The sequence below is a fragment of the Bidens hawaiensis genome, unplaced genomic scaffold, assembly GCF_021521415.1.
Source record: "Bidens hawaiensis isolate Kalapana, Puna unplaced genomic scaffold, B.hawaiensis_p1.1 tig00003540_1, whole genome shotgun sequence".
NCBI lineage: Eukaryota > Viridiplantae > Streptophyta > Magnoliopsida > Asterales > Asteraceae > Bidens > Bidens hawaiensis.
This window is the reverse complement of record NW_027491200.1, coordinates 764,628-787,021: the sequence shown is the minus strand read 5'-3', so window position 1 is coordinate 787,021 and position 22,394 is coordinate 764,628. Positions and strand designations below refer to the sequence as shown.

At 41.4% G+C, this 22,394-nt stretch overlaps 1 pseudogene across 1 annotated transcript; it reads right to left on the bottom strand.

Annotated features, from left to right (window-relative positions):
* Positions 1-18,682: 18,682 nt before the first annotated feature.
* LOC143623773 (putative xyloglucan endotransglucosylase/hydrolase protein 26) lies at positions 18,683-19,668 on the bottom strand (annotated as a pseudogene). The gene is made up of 2 exons (XR_013151958.1): positions 19,433-19,668; positions 18,683-19,103 (listed from the first exon to the last, which is right to left on the bottom strand). The product of XR_013151958.1 is annotated as a putative xyloglucan endotransglucosylase/hydrolase protein 26 (transcript).
* Between the last annotated feature and the right edge of the window lie 2,726 nt (positions 19,669-22,394).

Sequence of the window (22,394 nt, the reverse complement as noted above, 5' to 3'; positions counted from 1 at the left end):
GAGGTAGGTCCTAGCAGAGCCCAGTTGGACCCGCAAGACTCACCTTAAACAGGGACGTCTGCGCAGAAACCAACTGGATCCGCAGGACCAACCATGCTCAGAGACGTGACGTCCTTACGCGCAGTACGCAAGCTGGTCCCGCAGGAAATGCCTCCCAATGGTGAAGGACTCCGCCTGTCCCCGCAGCCTTGGATACAAGCCATTAGGGAAGGCCACCCGCGCAGCAAGGCTACACGCACAAGGCACTTAGCTCTCAATCGTTCAGTGTCACCTGAAGGAATGAGCGAAGCCGGGAACAATCCCGCACAAGGGCGGGAGGGGGAATACTCCCGCCCAAATAAGCCAGTCCGTACGATACAGGAAGATCTTCTGTACTGTACCTGACGAGGTATGGGAAAAAGATCTGACTAAAGATACGACAGCTTATAGACAACAGTATGACGAGCAGCATGCTCCTACACTGTATGTCACTATTAGCCGCTGCCTACTCACCAACTCTTGTCATACCACGTGCGTAGCTGACAGTTGGTGGAAAAGGAATAGTATACAGCAGGCCTGGTCGCTGTCAGCCGCTACCTACCCACCAACTACCAGCAGGGCACGTGCGTAGGCTACTGTTGGTGGAACAGGAACACTGTTGCAGCCGGCCATACCTCCTTGGAAACCTACCTTCGGCTATAAATACCACAAATGGTATGACCATCTCATCTTATCATATCTTATCACATTATCATCATATTATACCTGATATCTGCTCTAGCAATCTCTTAATATACTTTTATATTTAAAGAGCAATCTAGTCTGATTCTCACGCCGGAGGGTGGTCACAAGGAGGAACCCCCCCCCCTTCTCAGTGACGAGCTCACGGTGTCTGTTTTGCAGGTTATCAGAAGAACCATCTTCAAAGGGTCTAACCCCTCGTGGGAAACATCTATCTAACCCCCAGGTTACCAGTAATCTGCCCGGGGTCCGGTTAGTGTTTCTTCATTGGCGCCATCCGTGCATAAAGCTAGAACTACATTTTTCTCCAGTTTTTTCAAACTTCTACAAAGATGGTTAGAGAAATTCCGGTAACCACGACCCCAACTACTGGGGGGAATACCGGTAACACAGTTTTTACAAACACTACCCCGGTTACCCAAGCCGGGGCAAGTGAAGTAAATTTTACAAACACTACCCCAGTTACTCATGCTGGGGCAAGTGCAGTAAATGATCGCCTACTGGGATCCACTGATACCCAGGTTGAGAAACGAAGACTCCCCCGCCAAACTCTCGATGAAGTCAAGGCATGGGCGGAGGCACGACAAAAGGAATTCCAGGCCGAGTTGAACGAACGCTTGCGTTCCGTACAACAGGCCGAAGAATTCGAATACTGGGAGGATGACTCGGAGGAATCCGACTCCGACGCGAACCCTCGCCATAGGGCAAAAGGGAAGCGTAAGGAAATGGAATCCCAACCGAAAAGGCATTTTGGACAAGCCTTCAAACCAAAAAGCACAGGTGGAAGTCCACGAGACTTCTCCAAAATATTCAGACCAAACGTTGCAAATGCAGGAATGTCCAAGTTTGCAAGGGACATTGCAGAAGCAATCGCCCCAAAGAGTGCCAAACAAATGCCTAACATAGGCACATATGACGGTATATCTGATCCAGACGACCATTTGAACAGGTTCATAGCGGGGGCAACCGTCAGCAATTGGACGGAACCCACGTGGTGCTACATGTTCCAAATGACGCTTGTTGGGGCTGCTAGAGCTTGGTTTGATCGTCTACCGGTCAACCACATCTACGACTGGGCAGACTTCCAGTAGAAGTTTAGCCAACACTTCAGCCAGCAACGGAAGTATACCGAGGAGCAATGGACAATCCTCAAATGCATACGGGAAGAAGATGAATCTCTGCCAAACTTCATCACTCGCTTCAACTCAAAGAAGCTAAGTTTGGGCAATATCAGCGAAGATCTTATTCGCGCAGCCTTCATCCAGGGCGCGCATGACCCAGAGCTCATCCGCACCCTAACGGGTAAAGATGGTATGCCATCCACATGGGATGCCATCATGACAGCAACAAAACGCTATGCGGAAACGGAGAAGCAACTGGGTAGAGATCTCCCACAGAGCACAAACCTCTACACAAGGAAGACGAGAGAAGACAATGTCTTTACCGCCCGATTAAATAAAAAGCGGAAGCTAGGCATTTGGCAGTCAAGGGTAAACTTTGACACCTCATCCGGCTTGCAACATCGATTGGGCGGAAGGGATAATGTACAGCCGCACCGAAACTCCAGATGGACGCCACTCACCAAAAGCGTCACTGAGATATTCGGCACTGAAGAGCTCCCGTGGCCAAAGCCTCCAATAATCCGACATCGTCACGATGCTGATCGGAGCAAATACTGTGACTTTCACAAGACAAAAGGCCACAACACTGAAGAATGCATAGACGTAAAAGACATGGTTGAAGCATTTGTCAGAGATGGGACGCTCGCGCACCTCGTGGCGCAATAAAGGCTGAGCAGGCGGGTGCGTGTAGAACCCTAGCTGGGGAAAACACGAATAAAAATTCCAGCTTCAATATCGAGACTACATGCTGCGTAAAGAACGAGATCCCGAACCAGGTGCGTATCGGCTCGATGGCACTCCCATCCCAACAACATGGAAGGGAGCTCATTTACACAGTTTGCATGTAAATCAATTCCAATTTGTAAAGAAGGCCAAGAGCCACTTCTAATGGAAATGATTCTCTTTAGAACATCGAAGCTGATGATTTTACTTTTCTGCACTAATATGACGATATTCACATTATGCGAAGTCGTTGCGTGGGAAGGCGGTTCTACCCGCACAAACCCAATAATGTGAAAAAACCTTCACGCAGGTCAGTTGAAGGGGAAAGGTTCAGCACCCAAAAATGAAAGTGCCGGTCTATCCGCACGAATCATAATGAGGAAACTGAACAATAACCTATCAACAACCGCGCGTCGAACGGTTAAACTATGCAACACTGGTGACGGCATTCACATTACGTGAAGTCGTTGCGTGGGAAGGCGGTCCTACCCGCACAAACCCAATAACAGGAAAAAACCTTCACGCAGGTCAGTTAAAGGGGAAGAGTTCAATTATTCCATTAAATGAAAGTGCCGGTCTATCCGCATGAATCATGAAAGGAAACTGAACACTAACCTATTGACAACCGCGCGTCGAACGGTTCAAAACAAAATTCTCAAAATGATGAGGAAAACCTACACGCAGGTCAGATAAGGGTAAAGTTTTGCCATCCTACTAAGTGCAAGTGACGGTTCTACCCGCACAATCACGAAAGAGGAAGCAAAACTTCACACCTATTATCAACCACGTTCAAAGGTTAACTTATCCTCAAAAGATGAGGAAAACCTACACGCAGGTCAGATAAAGGTAAAGTTTTGCCATCCTACTAAGTGCAAGTGACGGTTCCACCCGCACAATCACGAAAGAGGAAGCAAAACTTCACACCTATTATCAACCACGTTCAAAGGTTAACTTATCCTCAAAGGATAAGGAAGACCTACACGCAGGTCAGATAAAGGTAAAGTTTCGTCATCCTACTAAGTGCAAGTGACGGTTCTACCCGCACAATCACGAAAGAGGAAGCAAAACTTCACACCTATTATCAACCACGTTCAAAGGTTAACTTATCCTCAAAAGATGAGGAAAACCTACACGCAGGTCAGATAAAGGTAAAGTTTCGCCATCCTACTAAGTGCAAGTGACGGTTCCACCCGCACAATCACAAAAGAGGAAGCAAAACTTCACACCTATTATCAACCACGTTCAAAGGTTAACTTATCCTCAAAAGATGAGGAAAACCTACACGCAGGTCAGATAAAGGTAAAGTTTCGCCATCCTACTAAGTGCAAGTGACGGTTCTACCCGCACAATCACGGAAGCAAAACTTCACACCTATTATCAACCACGTTCAAAGGTTAACTTATCCTCAAAAGATGAGGAAAACCTACACGCAGGTCAGATAAAGGTAAAGTTTCGCCATCCTACTAAGTGCAAGTGACGGTTCTACCCGCACAATCACGAAAGAGGAAGCAAAACTTCACACATATTATCAACCACGTTCAACAGGTTAACTTATTCTACACTTGGAAAATTGCTAATTTAAACTAAGTATGCAAGTCATATGTTTATAAAGCAAGAAACCCAAAGAAGGAAATAACAATCTTATACGCAAAAAGATTTGTATTTCACGCGAATTATTACAAGAATGGCTGGGTAACTACCCGCCTACGAAAAGAAAATAAATACATCTGTACAAAACTATCCTAGCAGTGGGAAGGGATCTTCAGGATCAGGCTTCAGGGCCACTTCCACTTGGACCAGCCCCATCGGTAGAGCGTGGCAGTTCAAGGAAAGCTTTGAGGATAGCTAGCCCATCATCAGCAGCAGCTACTTGGTTCACCTTCTCCACCACTGGATGCGGGAAGGCGGCGTATTGATTTACTGCTTGGTCGTATATGGCTTCAGTATCAACATTGTACAAAGGGAAGTTGGAAGGCGGGAAGCCTTTCTCAACGAACCCTAGACCAAGCAGGAAGCCGGCCCGTTCCCCATCCTCGTGAGAAGCGTTGAGGGCTGCGCTCATGGCATCATCGTAAGTAGTCTCTGAGAAGACCCGATGCACAACCTACAAAGAAAATATACAAGTGTCAAACACCTTTTCTATGTACAAAGGAAAGCGTGAAGACGTAAAGCTAAACATACCTGAGGCAACGCCTCTCGAAGAAGCCATTCCTTGGCAACCAGAGCTTCTTGGAGGGCGGCTTGAGCTTGGGTGCAGGCGCGTTCGGCTGCGCTTTTGTTAAGGTTGGCAAGTAGCACTTCCTTTGCAGCAGCCTCTTCAACGCCCTTAAGCTTCCGCTCGGTGTGATCAAGCACGCCCCTCTGGTCCAGGATTTCTTGAAGCTTCTTGGCATCCTCCATCGCCAAGGCATCATGAGCACGTTGGAGAGCCTCCAATTTGGCCTTGAGCTCCTCGTTCTCCACGCGTAAAGGCTCAGCAACGGCTTCAGCCTTGGTGGCCCTCTCGGTTGCGTTCCTCGCAGTCTCCTTAGCCAGCCGAAGCTGTTCGTTAACAGCTTGGGCAGCCTTGGAGCGGGCCTCGAGTCGCGCTTGAACCTCAACCTCGAGGGCCTTGAAGGCCTTCTCCTTCTCCGCAGCAGTTGCGGCCAACTTTTGGTTCTCCTCCCGAAGAGCCCGCGCTTGAGATACGTCTTTGGCGCGAGCTGCTTTTAACTTGTCGTTTTCACGACAAAGCAGCTCGACGCGTGGCTGCATCCGGGCCTGGAGAACCCGAAGCTCATTGGTTAGCCTACCCTCCTGGTAGCTAGCCATGGCTTCCCCCAACGCACCATGGGGAGCAGCGTGGCGAGCCCATTTCACGCACTCCACAGGGGTACGAAGGGTTGTTCCTCGGCGTATGTTCCATCGCGGAACATACACTTCATTGGAATCCGACACTGCAAAAACAAAAAAGCAGTTAGGAAAAGATGATAAAAAATAAAAGCGAAAAAGGGCCAAAGGAACCCTACGCACCTGTAGGGTCTATAACAGGCCGATAGCCGCCGAACCCATCACCTGAACCCAAAGGAAACCCATCCAAAAGGTCAGGCAGATGGGAAGGTGGCAAAGATTGGCGAGTACTCCCATGCGTACCTGATGGGCCGGCCGTCGGTGCCGGTGGCGGGGGCATGGTGGCAGCCGCCGCAGTCGCGGCCGCAGAATCCGCAGCAATCGTAACCGCCGGCTCGGTGAAAGATGCTGTAAAAATCGCACTTACCACCGGCGGTGACGTCATCTCGGCTGGAACAGTCGGCTCAAGGGACTGAGCAACTGATCCAGCGGAAGCAGGCGCAGGCGCCTGGGTCGTCGCCTCAGGTAGGCTGACCGAGCCTACCGTCATTGGCGGAGAGGTACTCCTCTGCACTCCACCCTGGAATGCGTCAACATCCACGCCTGCACAAGAAGATAAGTGTTAATAAATTTATGAAGTATGATAAATCTACAAAAACAAGGATGTTTGTACTTACGGGTTTTCTTGAGCCTGAACGTACGGACGGGCGGGGACGAGCCCGATGGAGCCGGTCTCTTGATGCCGGTCACCGTCGTCGTCAATGGTTCTCCGGAGGTAACAGTCGTAGCCTCCGGAACAGTGGTCTTCTCACCACCGGGGCCCCCCGCCACCTCTTCACTATCTGACTCGGTGTCAGATAGGAGCACCGGATCAGCTGTGGAGGCCTTCTCCTTCCCTTTCCCACCGGCAGCCTTCCTCTTCCGCACCAGCGGAGGACCATCTGCGGATTCCTCAGAAGAGGACAGGATGTCAGGAATTCCAGCAGCGGGTACAACATTGAGGGGTTGAGGATAGAGTATCGCCTTACCTGGCCGCCGTTGGCTCAGGATCTCGTGGCCCAGCGGATAGACCTCCACAAACCGATCCGCCGTTTGCTCCAGGATGGGCAACTCGTTCTCGTCCAGAGCACGAGTGCCCACCCGCACGGGACCGTCAGCTTCCCGCGGGTACAGGAGCGACTCCAAATCGTTCCCCTCTGAAAGAAAAGAAACAGTTAGAAGACAGACTCATATCAGCAAAAAAGACAAGACATACCATAAGGAATAGAGTTCAAACCGTATTCGAGAAGGATGGGAAACCGGGACGCATCCTTCCATACCCGGCTCATCCCCAGCATCACCATCCCGGACTCCGCAAACCGGTAAACCGGAGATTGGACCCGGGATATCTTCGCGAACCATTCCGCCTCCTGGTAGCTGGAAGCATGAAGGCTCGGAAGCGCTTGCCCCTTCTTAAACTTCATGGCAATGGGGATGGCGCGGGCAGAAACGTAGAAGAACTCCCGCTTCCACGATCGGAGACTGCGCTCGGTCACGCAGATCTTCAAACCCTTAATACGGGTTGTCAAGGTGTACCACCCCTGGATGCACCTCCAAGTATAGAAGGTCATCAGGCGGTCCACATAGGGCTCAATACCCAGAATCCGGCACACCCACTCGAAGTGCCGGATCTTGGCAATCGCCATTGGATGCAACTCGGTTAGGTGCACACCGTGCCTCTCAAGGACACGGTACACAAACTTTGTCAATGGGAACCTAAGGTTCCCATAAACAAAGAATGCAGCATATACCCCGATCTTGCCACTGGGGGCATCGTACACAGTCTGGTGGGGTTCAGGAAACTCAGGCTCAAGAGACTCAAGCATGAACTTCCTGACGACATACTGATACTGATCGACAGGTAGAGCACACTGGCACTCGCCAGCAGTACTCCTATCATCGGCTACAGCTTCAGCATCATGGGAAGACATTTTGAAGAAAAAAGCGATTTCGGGAAAATGTTTGCCTGAAAAGGGGAGTATTTACCGGAAATCGCTAAGAAGAAGAAGAGAAGGGTGAAAGTGTGGATTACAAAGAACCCTCTCCCCCTTTATATAGTAATCGCAATTAATGCGGTGAATTTAATGCGGAGGAGAGAGAAATCGAAGGTGCAATGAAACTATGACACGTGGCAAAAAGCAAGCTGGAAACAGCTGTTGAAAGGACGTGTGCCAGTAATTTCGCGGCCACGCGCCCGAAAATCGCGCCCACGCGCCTGAAAAGCGTCTGGAATGACCATGTACTGTCACGTCACCATAACTTCCTGCACGTCCTGACACAGTTAGAAGAAACCGTCGCACGACGTTTCAGAGGTTTGGACTGTTCCTATCTTTCCACCAACCCTTCGAATTTCAAAATTCAAATTTTGAAAATATTAAAAAGTAAGCGGGAAAATACCCCTTACCTTGGCAAACAAGTAACCGTAAGACGGATGCGGGTACAGTGTAAAGGCAAAACCCTTCACGTACCTAGCACCCGCAGGGAATTGAAGCCAAGTAAAACCTTGGCAAACAAGTAACCGTAAGACGGATGCGGGTACAGTGTAAAGGCAAAACCCTTCACATACCTAGCACCCGCAGGGAATTGAAGCCAAGTAAATTTTGGCGAACAAGTAGCCGTAAGACGGATGCGGGTACAGTGTAAAGGCAAAACCCTTCACATACCTAGCACCCGCAGGGAATTGAAGCCAAATATTCCTCGACAACCAAGTAACTATAAGACGGGTGCAGGTACAGTGTAAAGGCAAAACCCTTCACATACCTAGCACCCGCAGGGAATTGAAGCCAGGAATACCTTGGAAGTAAAGTAACCATAAGACGAGCGCTGGTACAGTGTTAAGGCAAAACCCTTCACATACCTAGCGCTCCGCTGGGAATTGAAACCAAGAAGGATCTTCTGGGCAATGCTTGCGGAAACGGAAATAACATCCCCGCATAGCAGGAACGTCGAGAACTACGTTGTTTGAAGCTCCAGGATGGAATTGGTGGTTTTAACATAATTGATCACTATGTTCAAAACTACCAAAACCTCATGGAGAGTCCACACAAGTGGGACTCAACGCTCCTGACTTGCGAGGAGGTTACAGACCTACCCGCATCATACCCAAAGACCAAGCAGGAAACTCGGGAATTTCTGCAAGTGACAAGGACTTCCGCGGGAAGAATCCCCATGGAAAACCTTAAAAAACCCTTTTCAAAACCCTTTGCTTAAGTCCAAAAGTTCACCTCACTTTATTAAACACGCATGAGAAGAACATTGGACTGGGGGGACTTGAAGAGGTAGGTCCCAGCAGAGCCCAGTTGGACCCGCAAGACTCACCTTAAACAGGGACGTCTGCGCAGAAACCAACTGGATCCGCAGGACCAACCATGCTCAGAGACGTGACGTCCTTACGCGCAGTACGCAAGCTGGTCCCGCAGGAAATGCCTCCCAATGGTGAAGGACTCCGCCTGTCCCCGCAGCCTTGGATACAAGCCATTAGGGAAGGCCACCCGCGCAGCAAGGCTACACGCACAAGGCACTTAGCTCTCAATCGTTCAGTGTCACCTGAAGGAATGAGCGAAGCCGGGAACAATCCCGCACAAGGGCGGGAGGGGGAATACTCCCGCCCAAATAAGCCAGTCCGTACGATACAGGAAGATCTTCTGTACTGTACCTGACGAGGTATGGGAAAAAGATCTGACTAAAGATACGACAGCTTATAGACAACAGTATGACGAGCAGCATGCTCCTACACTGTATGTCACTATTAGCCGCTGCCTACTCACCAACTCTTGTCATACCACGTGCGTAGCTGACAGTTGGTGGAAAAGGAATAGTATACAGCAGGCCTGGTCGCTGTCAGCCGCTACCTACCCACCAACTACCAGCAGGGCACGTGCGTAGGCTACTGTTGGTGGAACAGGAACACTGTTGCAGCCGGCCATACCTCATTGGAAACCTACCTTCGGCTATAAATACCACAAATGGTATGACCATCTCATCTTATCATATCTTATCACATTATCATCATATTATACCTGATATCTGCTCTAGCAATCTCTTAATATACTTTTATATTTAAAGAGCAATCTAGTCTGATTCTCACGCCGGAGGGTGGTCACAAGGAGGAACCCCCCCCTTCTCAGTGACGAGCTCACGGTGTCTGTTTTGCAGGTTATCAGAAGAACCATCTTCAAAGGGTCTAACCCCTCGTGGGAAACATCTATCTAACCCCCAGGTTACCAGTAATCTGCCCGGGGTCCGGTTAGTGTTTCTTCAATACTATTCTTCACGGAGGAAGTAAGTCTGCTTCATTTCATACCCATAACAGATTTACCTAATTATCTTCCTCTGATTATTTTTGAATCATATTGTAGGTGGTATACCTACTACAAAATGGTCAGGTGTAGATGGACACGATAATATTCTAGTCCTCGATTTGCTTGGCCCAAGTCTCGAGGACTTGTTTGCCTACTGTGCCAGAAAATTTCAATTAAAAACAGTCTTAATGTTGGCTGATCAAATGGCTGATAAAAAAAAAAAAAAAAAAAAAAAAAAGAAAATGGTAACATATATATATGAACCTTCTATATATACTTTCTTTGCTCTTTGATTTCCTGCAAAAACATACCTATCATTAGATTCCAACAATATTTTTCTTGTTTTTGTAGATTACGAGAATTGAGTATGTTCATTCCAAAGGCTTTTTGCATCGTGACATCAAGCCTGATAATTTTCTCATGGGTCTTGGCCGGAAAGCAAATCAGGTGATAATAATGACCACAAACCATGCGTATACTCATTTCAAAGTTTGTTTTTCCAAATCCACCATGCTTCTTGACTTCTGTTATATCTACCAGGTTTATATTATTGATTTTGGGCTTGCTAAAAGATATCGTGACGCAACAACCCACCGACATATTACATACAGGTATACTTGCCAAGTCCTGACTACATTACCTGAATGTTTACATATAGAATGATATAGATTGGGTATTTTCTTTCTCACGTTAATCCTTTTTTTATAACGTTTCCGGTTTCTTTTCATTTCAAATCTGAACTATTTTGTAGGGAGAACAAAAATCTAACTGGAACAGCACGTTATGCAAGCTGCAATACTCATCTAGGGATTGGTAAGAATAGCTTTCACTGAAGTTTGAAACAATAAAAATATAAATTTACTTTTTATTGCTCTCTTTTGCAGAGTAAAGTCGACGTGACGATTTAGAGTCTCTTGGATATGTACTTCTGTATTTCTTGAGAGGAAGGTAATATGTTTTGCTGTGATATGTTACATCTTTGTAATGATTTACTTTTTTCATCTTGGTTTTGTGCTTCTTATCTATATATCTTCTAATGTGCAACTCATGCATATATTGACATAATCTTTTTGTCTAGTCTTCCATGGCAGGGTCTAAAAGCTGCCACAAAAAAACAGAAGTATGACAAAATATGTGAGAAGTTATCAACTCCGATTGAGGTGCATGCATGTGATGCATTTATCTTGTTAAGTTTAAAACTATAAATCTTCATTTATCCCTTTGTATTCTGACTACGATATTAATTCTTGAAGGTTTTATGCAAGTCTCATCCTGTAGAATTCGCGTCATATTTCCATTATTGTCACTCGTTGACTTTTGACCAGCGGCCTGATTATGGATTCCTGAAACGTCTATTCCGAGAATTGTTCATTCGTGAAGGTATTTCATGTGTCTGGTTTATGTTTCATAATATATGATTTCTTATTATTTGAAATTTAAGTGGCACTGATATAGTGATATTATATTTTGTGATGCAGGCTTTGAATTTGATTACGTCTTTGATTGGACTATCTTGAAGTATCAACAGTCACAAAAGAATAAAAGTCAGGCACATGTATTGGTTAGTGTTCTTGAAATTAGGTCTTCACTCATTATATTTATTTTCATCATTTCCTCTAATCAACAACATATTCATGTTTTGCAGCCAGTTCATGGAGAAAGTAGCAGTGGGGCCATACGAAGGGATATGGAAAGACATCAAGGTTAGGGATATTCTAGAAGCTTCTTGCATGTATTGGGGATGGTTCTAGATTGTTCTTTACATACTGAAGAAGCTTGTAAAACAAGCAACTAACTTTTGTTTTAATGGCAGGAAGCAACAATGCTACTTATTCAGCTGAATTAACAGACCGTATGAGATCAAACAACACTGCCAGTCCAGGAGTCCGGATGCAACTGAAATCACCAGTTAACAGAATGACGCCCGAAAATCCTCCTGAAAGAAATGTGAGTTCTCTTTTACAAAAAGAAAGTGTTTTTATATATATATTAAAGAGTGTGCGTGTGTTTTGTTGTTGTTGGGGGGGGGGGGGGGGGGGGGGTTGGATTCCTATAAAAATTGATTTGGCCTAAGTAGGCTAAGAAGACATCTCATCCTTCTATTTTTCTGATCAATGACTGAGATCAAAGTATAGGAGAAAAGAGGGATGGAAGGGGATTTTTGATATAGTCGCTTTTGTTGACCTTTTTCAAGCTCCCACACTTTTTTTAAAATGTTCATAAATTATTATACGTCTTTATCTTTTTTGAAAAAATTTTACCATAAAATAGAGCATTTTTTTCTTTAATTTGAGTACTATATAAAAAAGACAATTTGTTTTAAAAAAAAGAGACACAAAAACTGTCCTGTATTTTGATGTTTTGTGTCGTATGCTGTGCTGTATTTTTGGTCGTATTATTGAGCTGTATTTGAGAGTTTGTTTTTTTGGACCAAAATGCCCTTTAATCCTAATTTTGAGGAGTGACACAGGCCACCTATACGCAAAATACACTTTCTATCTAATCCAATGCTATATGTATACATATACATACACATAGACGTATACGTATACGCATACGTATACACACACACATATATATATATATATATATATATATATATATATATATATATATATATATATATATATATATATGTGTGGGTGTGTGGGTGTGTTGTCAGCTTTTTATCTTTTGTATATATGGAGTTCGAATGACGAATGTATGATGATGTTATTGCAGACTTTCATTCATCCACGAATACCACCTACTTCATCTGCTTCCCCAAAAAGACACCCCACAAAACCCGCTTTGCCATCGGATTCTACCAACCCTAATCATGCAGCAGACACTACTACAGCTCCTTCTAGCAGTTGGATTTCCTCTTTGCGCCGCATTTCTTCTGCCAAGTGATATACACTCGGTAATTCACATGACTCATTCTTCTACAGCTGGACAATTTACTTATGAATGGACTAATAACTCGGGTTATGCTTTATCTCTAATGGGTCAAAAATATAAAAATAAAAATCAATGAATAAAATCTTGAAAGAAAATCGGTCTATCCAAGTGTATTTGTAATGTACAAAACTTGTCACGGAATTAGATTATTGTTGAAAGTAGCACCAGTTTTTGTAATCATTTGAGAGACTAGTTATTTTATAAAAGTTACGTGTTTAGATGATAATTTACCCGTTGTGACCATGACCTAACATTTGTAGTTTTAAAAAGTCATCGGTTCTTTGTATTTATAGATGGTGTAGACATTTTTTATTTTTCTTTAACTTGTGATATAGCTTTTTAGTTGTACATAGTGGTTATTTATAAAGGTTAATTATATCTAAAATATTGAGCGTGTGCTGATAGAGACGTGTTAATACTACTACATAAATATCTTGCCTTATGTATGAAACACTACCAATCTACATCCTAGTTTCTCCCACCACACTGTGCGCTACTTTGTATTTTTGCTGACTAGATATGGCTCTTATGTGTTTTCCGATAGCTTAATAAGAGTCAAGATGGTTGTGATGCATCAAGCTCAAACGTTGGGGACGAGGAATGATGGGTTTTCAAAGAATTTGATGTTTAAACAAAGTGTGTATTGTGGATTCTTGAGAAGCAAGCTTTTGTGCCTTGATGAAGGAGCAAGCATGCTATGAATGTAAATTAAATGGTTAGCTATATACATATGATATTTATATGTGTAAAGGTCAAGGTCATATCGAATGGTTAAGGATCGCTGCTTCCCTCATTTGCAGGTTCTTCAAGTATATACAGATCAACTTGGGGTATTGGCATCTTGTGTAAACGTAAATGTCTTTTAATGGTTTTTAGTTTCTTATTTTTATTTATAAATATTTGATTTCCTTAAACGTAAATCCAAATCTCCTTTGTCAAGAAAAAAGATGATTTGAGTGTGTCTGAAGACTTTTAAATGGTAAAGTTTTACTGACTTTGAAGTTGTAGAAACTAATGCAATATTTCTTTCACTGCTGAGTGATCTTTGTTCCCAACCTATATCCCTTATGATGGATCCACCATCGAATACTCTTCAAGAGAAGAAGTTACTCATTTATTACACGTTTATGTGTTTGTGAGTGGTGATTGTTGGCGTATTTAGTGTAATTAGGGAGAAATGTTTGAATAACTCTTTCCAATTTGTACTTTTAGAAACAGGATATTAAGGAGTAACACAAGATGTGGAAAACATTGAGTAGAATCATAAATCTTTGCTATAATATATTTTAGAACAATTATTAGAAATTAAAATAAGATAAAATGGTAAATCACGTCCTTTATGTTTGCACGGTTTTTCAATGGACGTCCTTTAGCGAAAACAATGTCAGAAAACATCCTTTATGATTGAAAACCTTATCACGTTTTTTCCTTTGGTCCTAATTTAGTTAAATTTTCTTGTTAAAATTAGTATTTTACTCTTGGAGGGACTATTTATGTAAATAGATTAAACTTTGAGGGAACATATTAGATATTTTTTTCTCTCTATCTCTGCAATCTGGATCCACTCTATCTCTCCCTCTTTAAACCACTCAACGACGGACAATATGGTGCCGTCAGATAATATGGTGGCGGTGGTCGTCAGACAATATGGTGTCCGGAGATGGTGGTGGTAGTGGTGTAAAGAGGGAGAGATAGAGTGGATCCAGATTGCAGAGATAGCAAAAAAATATCTAATATGTTCCCTCAAAGTTTAATCTATTTACATAAATAGTCCCTCCAAGAGTAAAATACTAATTTTAACAAGAAAATTTAACTAGGTTAGGACTAAAGGACAAAACGTGATAAGGTTTTCAATCATAAAGGATGTTTTCTGACTTTGTTTTCGCTAAAGGACGTCCATTGAAAAACCGTGCAAACATAAAGAACGTGTTTTACCATTATTTTCTTAAAATAAAGAATTAAATACAATTTTTATATCTTTTAAGAAAAAGACCAACAAAAGTTGCAATGTATAATTTATTATAAAACAAAATGCACTAGATTTGGACTTGTCGAGTCTCTAGAGCGTCCACGTGGAGGGTGTTTTCACACATAGATCTCCACGTGGAGGACATTTTCGCACTAAAAGTATATGTTTATTTTCAGAATTTTGAAAGTCAATATTCATTTTGAAAGGCTGACGATTCATTTGTTCATTTTTAGTATATACACAACAAAGGATCATAGTATATTAAGTTTTTTCTTCGTATAAAGTTTCTCAATATTAGAGGCCAATTTTAATGTCTACAAGTCTATCTCATATATGATCAAAGGATTGTAGTATATAAAGTTTTGTAATGGATTAATGGACACTGTAAATTTATCAATCTCAGGATCTTATACAAGAATGTAGACGTGCACAAATCGGATTCAACTGGAAAACCCGAACCGGTTCGAAACCGGTTTTTTCACACCGGGTTGTAAAATGGAACCGGTTCCAATCAAGAACCGGTTCGGTTCCCGACCCGAACCGATGCCCAGATATGCTAACTTTTAAGAACCGGGTAGGGTATGAACCGGAACCGGTTTTCGGTTTTTTTTGAAATTTAAATATCATAGCCGTTAGGAACCGGTTCCAACGGCTATATAGCCGTTTTTGACCGTTGGAACCGGTTTTTTAACTATAAATAGGTTATTTTTTTTACTCTAAATAGCAAGGTTTGTTTGTGTACTTGTTAAACCAATTCCAAAACTATAAAACACACTCCAAACCACAATTAACCTTAAACCGACAACAAATGACAACTAATGATGACGTTGTTATGGTGATCGAAACAACAAGATGCCCCGATGTTTGGGTTCATTACGATTTGTGTCTCATGACCGACTCACATGAGTTGGCACGTTGCAAATATTGCTCGAAGTTTCTTAAAGCAGGGTCCAACTCGACATTACGAAAACATACGAATAAGTATTGTCGAGAGAAAAGAAGGTTGGAAGCTAAAAAAACGGAAGTGGGAGAGTCGTCCGGCTCTACAACCCAAAAATAAGTATTCCCGGATTAAAACGACGGACTTTGTTTTTTATGTTTTAGTTGTTATGTTTAGTATCGTTTATGTTTTAATAATGTTTGTAATAGTTATTTTTTAAATAAATAAAATGTTCGTCATTATTAAAAAAGTAACAAAAATTAATCATGAGTAACAAAAGTAATTATAATAAAACAAATCAAAACTAAATATTAGTTGAACAAGTTACAAATAATTTTACCAAAACAAATAATTACAACTCTTCTTCGTCTTCATTCTCGTCTTCACCCTCGTCTTCGTTATCGGAAGAAACCCCGTCCTCCGCCTCCTCATCATGAATATGACGCTCTATTGGTATTTCGTCTTCAAAGTTCGCCTTGTGTTGTACTCGATCCACCGCATCCAAATGGTCCTTTAGGTAAATGCAAACCTCTAGAGACTCGGGAGTTAGTTTTGTTCTTCGCATAGATAACACCCTCCCACTAAGAGAAAAAACCGATTCGGAAGCAACCGTTGAGGCTTGTACGGCAAGCAAATCACGAGCCATGGCAGATAGAATGGGAAATTCGTTTTGTTTACCTTTCCACCAAGCCAACAAATCAATATTGCGAATTTCGTCGACCGTTGCGCCCTCAACATAGTTTGCTCCACTATATCGACCAAGTTCGCTACTTGGTGTGTTTCCTCTTTGCCTCTTAGATGCCGATTCACGAATCCCATTCATCAAGTTTATAAGTGGGTCATTGCACGGCCTACTAGTTGTTGTTTTTTTCACAAAAGACGATCTCGTGCTTGGACCATACATTTGAAAATAATGGTCATAAAGGTCTTGAAGGTTTTTGTTGAACTTGTCCTTAGCTTCCGTCGACAACTTCGGGTCAATCTCGTGCATACCTAAGTTGTCGAATATTTCCTCAATCGTTGTTTCAACCCCATTAACATTCCAATAGGGGTTTAATGCGGCGGCACAAGTAAAGACCGGCGGTATGTTATCAAAATATTTTATGAACTTTTCTTTCATCACCGCAACAATATTTTCGAAGAGTTTGTTCTTCTCCGCAAAGCTTTTAAAAACACAAGACATATAGTACAATTCTTGCAAAACCCAACAACTAGTAGGGTAATAGACTCCCGATAATTTTGTTGTTGACTTTTTGAACACGTCAAGGTACTCCAACAAATAACCGACTTGGACCCAAACACTTTCCGGAAACATATCGGCCTCGCGTTCTTCAACAAGATTGTTATGAAAAGCTTGTAAAGTTTGGCGTTGGGCAAAAGCACACTTTAACATATGACAAGTTGAGTTCCAACGGGTTGGAACGTCCCAATTCGGCCCCAAATACTTTCTTTCAACCGACTTGCAATAGTTCTTATATTCAAGATGTCTTCTTTTACCACTTTTGAAGACATCTTGTAACATAAGTCTAAAGTATTTTAAATCATCACAAATGTTTTCATTGTCAAGACCTATTTGAACAACCAAGTTGATGATACGTGCAACACATCGGACATGAAAAAAATCTCCGAAACAAGGTGGTGAATATTTAATGATAAATTTTTCAGCCGCCTTAGTATTGTTTGAAGCGTTGTCAAACGAAATCGAAAATATTTTATTTCTCAAGTTGTAAGTCGTTATAACTTTATCAAGTAATTCAAACAATTTTTCGGCGGTATGTGGGAACGGGAAGTTTTCAAAAGCGATGGTGCGTTTCATCAATTGCCATGTCACCGGATCAACCCAATGAGCGGTGACACATATGTATGATTCGGGCAACCTGTGTGGTGCCGACCAAACATCGGTAGTTAAACTAACCATGGCTTCTAAAGAATGAAAAGACTCGATTAACTCTTTTTTAGCACACTTCCACAACCTGATACAATGACGTCTTAAGGTAGTACGACTTACATGTGTGTATCTCGGTTGTAGAGTTTCGCGAATAAACGACGTCAACTCCGGGTCATCAAAGTGGTTAAACGGCAAACCTCGTTGAATAACGAACTTTGCCATTCTATCTTGAACTTGAGTCGTGTTGTAACGAAATAGTGTACCATCTTTACCCAAGTCAATTTGATCGGTCGTGCCAATCCCTTTCAACGCCTTGCAATATGGCTTCTCGATGTGCTTTCTCAAAGTAGAATTGGAATCGTGCTTTAATATGAACCACATAGTTTGCAACGAGCATTTTGATAACCTTCGTCATCCACAATCAAATCCCAATTCTTCCATATGTCTTGGTTGCGGTTATGGTTGACTACCGTAACAACCCTTGGGTCCTCCGTAACAGGAACGGGGGCAACAAAAGCACTCTTCTTAGCTTGTTAGTTTTTTTGATGGGTGCCATAATAGTATTTAGTTGGATGGTCGGGTAAAGGAACGGGTTTGCTAAAGGAGTAGTATTTTAGTTTGTTTTTGAGTTTGGTGATAAAACAAGTGGCGGAAACAAGTTATATATAGGTTTGGGCATCAAAAACCGGTTCCAACGGCAATATTACCGTTGGAACCGGTTCCAACGGATCTATTGTCTCAAAAACCGGTTTCAACGGCTATATTACCGTTGGAACCGGTTCCAACGGCTAATTGGTGTCTAAAAAACCGGTTCCAACGGCTATATTACCGTTGGAACCGGTTCCAACGGCTAGTTTGACTTTTGTTTGACCCTTCAAAAAAAACCCGTCGGAACCGGTTTTTCCAGGTACGAACCGAACCGGTTCCAATTAAGAACCGGGTAGGAACCGGGTTGGAACTGATACTGACATACAAATAGGAGAACCGGGTACGATTTTCGGGTACAAAAATACCCAAACCGGGTATTGTACCAACCGGGTTGGAACTGGAACCGGTTCCGGTTCGGTTCCACCAGTTAGGTTCCGGAACCGGTTTTTTTGTGCACGTCTACAAGAATGTACTATAGCAACTAGATGGGCCTATTTAACAAGGTTTGAGACAATGGAATTAAACAAATACAAATACAAATACAAAAAAACATCTAAAAATAGGATTATCTTATGTTTAGTATTGTGGCTTGGAGCATTCTGGAGCCATCTGTGAGTTGAAACGCCAGTAGTCTGTGCAATAATTATAGACCATGTAGTTATCTCTAACCCATTTCAGTTGATCACGCTCGTCTAAGCTCAATTGCTTGTAGACGAACGAGGTCCGCCAGCTAGCTTGGTTAGGTTTGGCACACTGCCTGATACTAATTGGTCCTTTCCACTCACAAGCTCTAGCTTTGAAATTACGTAAACTGGCCTTGAAAGGTGCATAGGACCAGTCAATTTTCACTTCGCCGGCTATTGTGGCCCAATTATCACCATTCCACAAACTAGAGTAGGCATGCATTTCTTGTTGGTCCGGGAATCCGATTCCTTCGTTTTTGTAGTTTTTGTAGATTCTAATTGGTATGCTGTCAACATACCACCTGCATTTTGTCATATGAAAAAAAGTTTAGTTACATGTGACATTTGAGCTTTTATACAAACTAATATTGTCTGTTTAGCTCATAAGGAGCTCAAATATTTGTTTTGGTTATCCGGTTGGGAACTTTTAAGAAGTCACACATCCTAAGATTGCCCCCACCTGTGCATGTTTAACCGTATGTGATGTTTGAGACGGGCCATACCTTATAGCCGAGTCTTGTTTTGTGGATGAAAAACAAAGTGATTAGTGATGTGTGATTGCTTAAGGCGTCACACCAAGGTTATTCATTAAGTAGAAAGTAAGTTATGATGGTATTCGTAATTAACTTACACAACTAAGTCAGGGTTCCAATGAATGGTGTAGTTATGGAAATCTGATGTGGGGTCAAACCAAAACCTAAATTGTTGCTCTCTTTCTGCTTTGCCTTGGATAAATATGTTTGTGTGTATGGTGTAAGGTTCTCCTGACGTGTTTCCTAAGAACTCAAAGTCGATCTCATCATGATAGTCACCAGTAGATGAAAGCTGCAATGATGCCACATAAAACACTCACATATATGCATCCATATATCTTCAATATATGTAAATACTACTCGTATTTTTTTTGGTATTTTCTCAATGGATTTTTATATTAGTAGGTAGTTTTGAAAAACTACAAACACTTGCAGATGATTTGTGTAACTTATTATAAAACTAGGTGATTCGTTGTGGTGAGGAGCGAATTCACAATGTTGCTTTAAGCAAGTGAATTCAATATAATAAAATATTTAACATGATTTTTTTTTTCAATATTTCATCTCATATATAATTTAATTTTTATCTCTAATAAATTGTAATATGTATTTTTTATTCAAATTCTTTCGAATATTAAAACAAACCATGTGTCTAGATTTAAAATGTAAATAAATATTATAATGTTGGTGAATCCAGTCTCCAACCCATAATTAGTTTCTAAAATCAACTAAACGCAAACCACCTACTAATACAAACATCTTACATAAACATTATGCTACCGGAGCTAAACCTAAAAATTAAATTTGTCAAATTAACATACTTAAAATAAAACTCACACAAAAAAAGTAACGATACTCGTATAGCGTATTAAAAAAATAACATATTTATTCGGTCGGTAAAACCCGGGAATTGGTAAAGCCCGAGTGTTACGATAGCGAGTTGAATCGAATTTAGTCAATATCGGTTACCGTATAAACAAGGTAAAATCGAGCATTAAAATCTAAAAATTAAATTCGTCAAATTAATATATAAAAAAGTAAAATATATAGAACACATCGGTGGGTATAACCCGAGCAGTGGGTAAGACCAAAGCGTTATCGTTTCCAACCGTTGAGGCAGTAAATAGACGTGAACTTGGTCAGCTTTTGTTATGGCTGTTATGGTACCAAAACACACCACACACACACACACACACACACACACACACACACACACACACACAAAGTAAAAAAAAAACATAAGAAGGGTGAGAATGAATCTACTTCATAAATATAGATTTGGATGGTGGTGATTAATTTAAGAATACAAATTGATGAGAACAACATTAAGGTAATAACTTGCTTTTGTTGACTTTCTCTCTCCACATACAAGATACATGTCAATTCCTCAATTATTTTAAAATGTCCATAAATTTTTCATACGATGTTTTAAAAACAAAATTCATCATAATAACAAGCGTTTTTTCAATCTTTAATATAAATATCATATTGTTATATTGTATTATATGGTTTTTCATTGTGTTTTTAATTGGGTTTTTCTATGCATTGTGTTATACATTTTGGTTATTGTGTTTTTCAATTGATACTAATATTAAAGATAAAATATAAAACAACTATGTGTCTTTTAGTTCATCAATGTGTCTTTGTGCTCAACATTTGTCTTTCTAGTTATCATTTCGTTTTAGTCGTAACATGTTCATTGTCTTTTGTTCGGTATTGACATGTGACATTCACTTAATTTGAGAAAAATAGTATGTTCATTTTGTATGACGTCAAGTCGTTATGTAATATGTAGTTTTCATTGTGTTTTACGTTTCAGGTCATTGTATTATATGCATTCATCATTGTGTCTTACGTTTCAGGTTATTGTGTAATATGTATTCATCATTGTGTTTTACGTTTTAGGTTATTGTGTAATATGTATTCATCATTGTGTTTTATGTATTAGATAATTTGTTGGTATTTTTCATTATATTTACATATTATTATTACACAGCGGTGTTCTTAGTACTTAAAAAAACACAACGATGAGTTAAAAAACACAATGATGAAAAAACACTATGACTAAAAAGACATAATGGTAAGCAAAAATACACAATGACATAATTTTTGTTTTAAATTTTATAAAACAAAATTATACTCATATTAAAGATTGAAAAACACTTGTTATTATGGTAAATTTTTTATTTTTTTTAAAATATCATATGATAAACTGATAAAGTTATAGACGTTTTAAAAGGATGAGAGAGTTAACATGTTACTTGCATGTGGATTGAGAAAGTGTGTAATATTACTTTTATACCCTTTTTCCTTTGGTCCCCCTTGACACATGTTAATTAATTATGGCTTCTCATATTTATCATTTTTGTTGGCCTTTGTAAAATAACCCAACCCATATATATAGGGTGAGGTTATACTAAAAAATATATATATATATATATATGTATGTATGTATTTATAACATCCCGTTTCCTTTTACGGATTATGAAATAATAATATTAGTTATTATGAGATGGGCTTGTGTTGGGTTAAATAGATATGGGTAATGGACTTGGATTAGTAAGGAGGAAAGAAATACCATGGGCTTAGACCCATGACCCATCATATATAAACCATGTTCCTTCCTTAATTCATTCATTCACCCATTCCTTCACCATCCAAAACACACACTTAAGCTCTCTCTCTATTTCTCTCTTTACCTAACCGAAACCAAGAAGAAAAACCGATCCTGACCCGAGGTAATGATAGTATGATATTACGTGGATCCTAAACCGCTAGATCTAGTCGCGAAACGATGAACCGACACCCTCAACCATTAAAGTAATGAGATCCGGATGAAATCGGGTATAAACCAATCAAAAGACAAGCTTAGGTGTCACCCTAGCTCGGATCCAGATCGAACGGGATGAAAAACAGTGAAAAACAGTGAAAAACGGGGTGAAAATACCTTTTTCTGGCCACCGCCCGGTTTTCCGGCACGACGGCGCCGGAAAGGTGGCGCGAGCATTTAAGGATTTCAGAGAATGTTTATGACATTCTCTGACCTAACCCTAGGCGCGT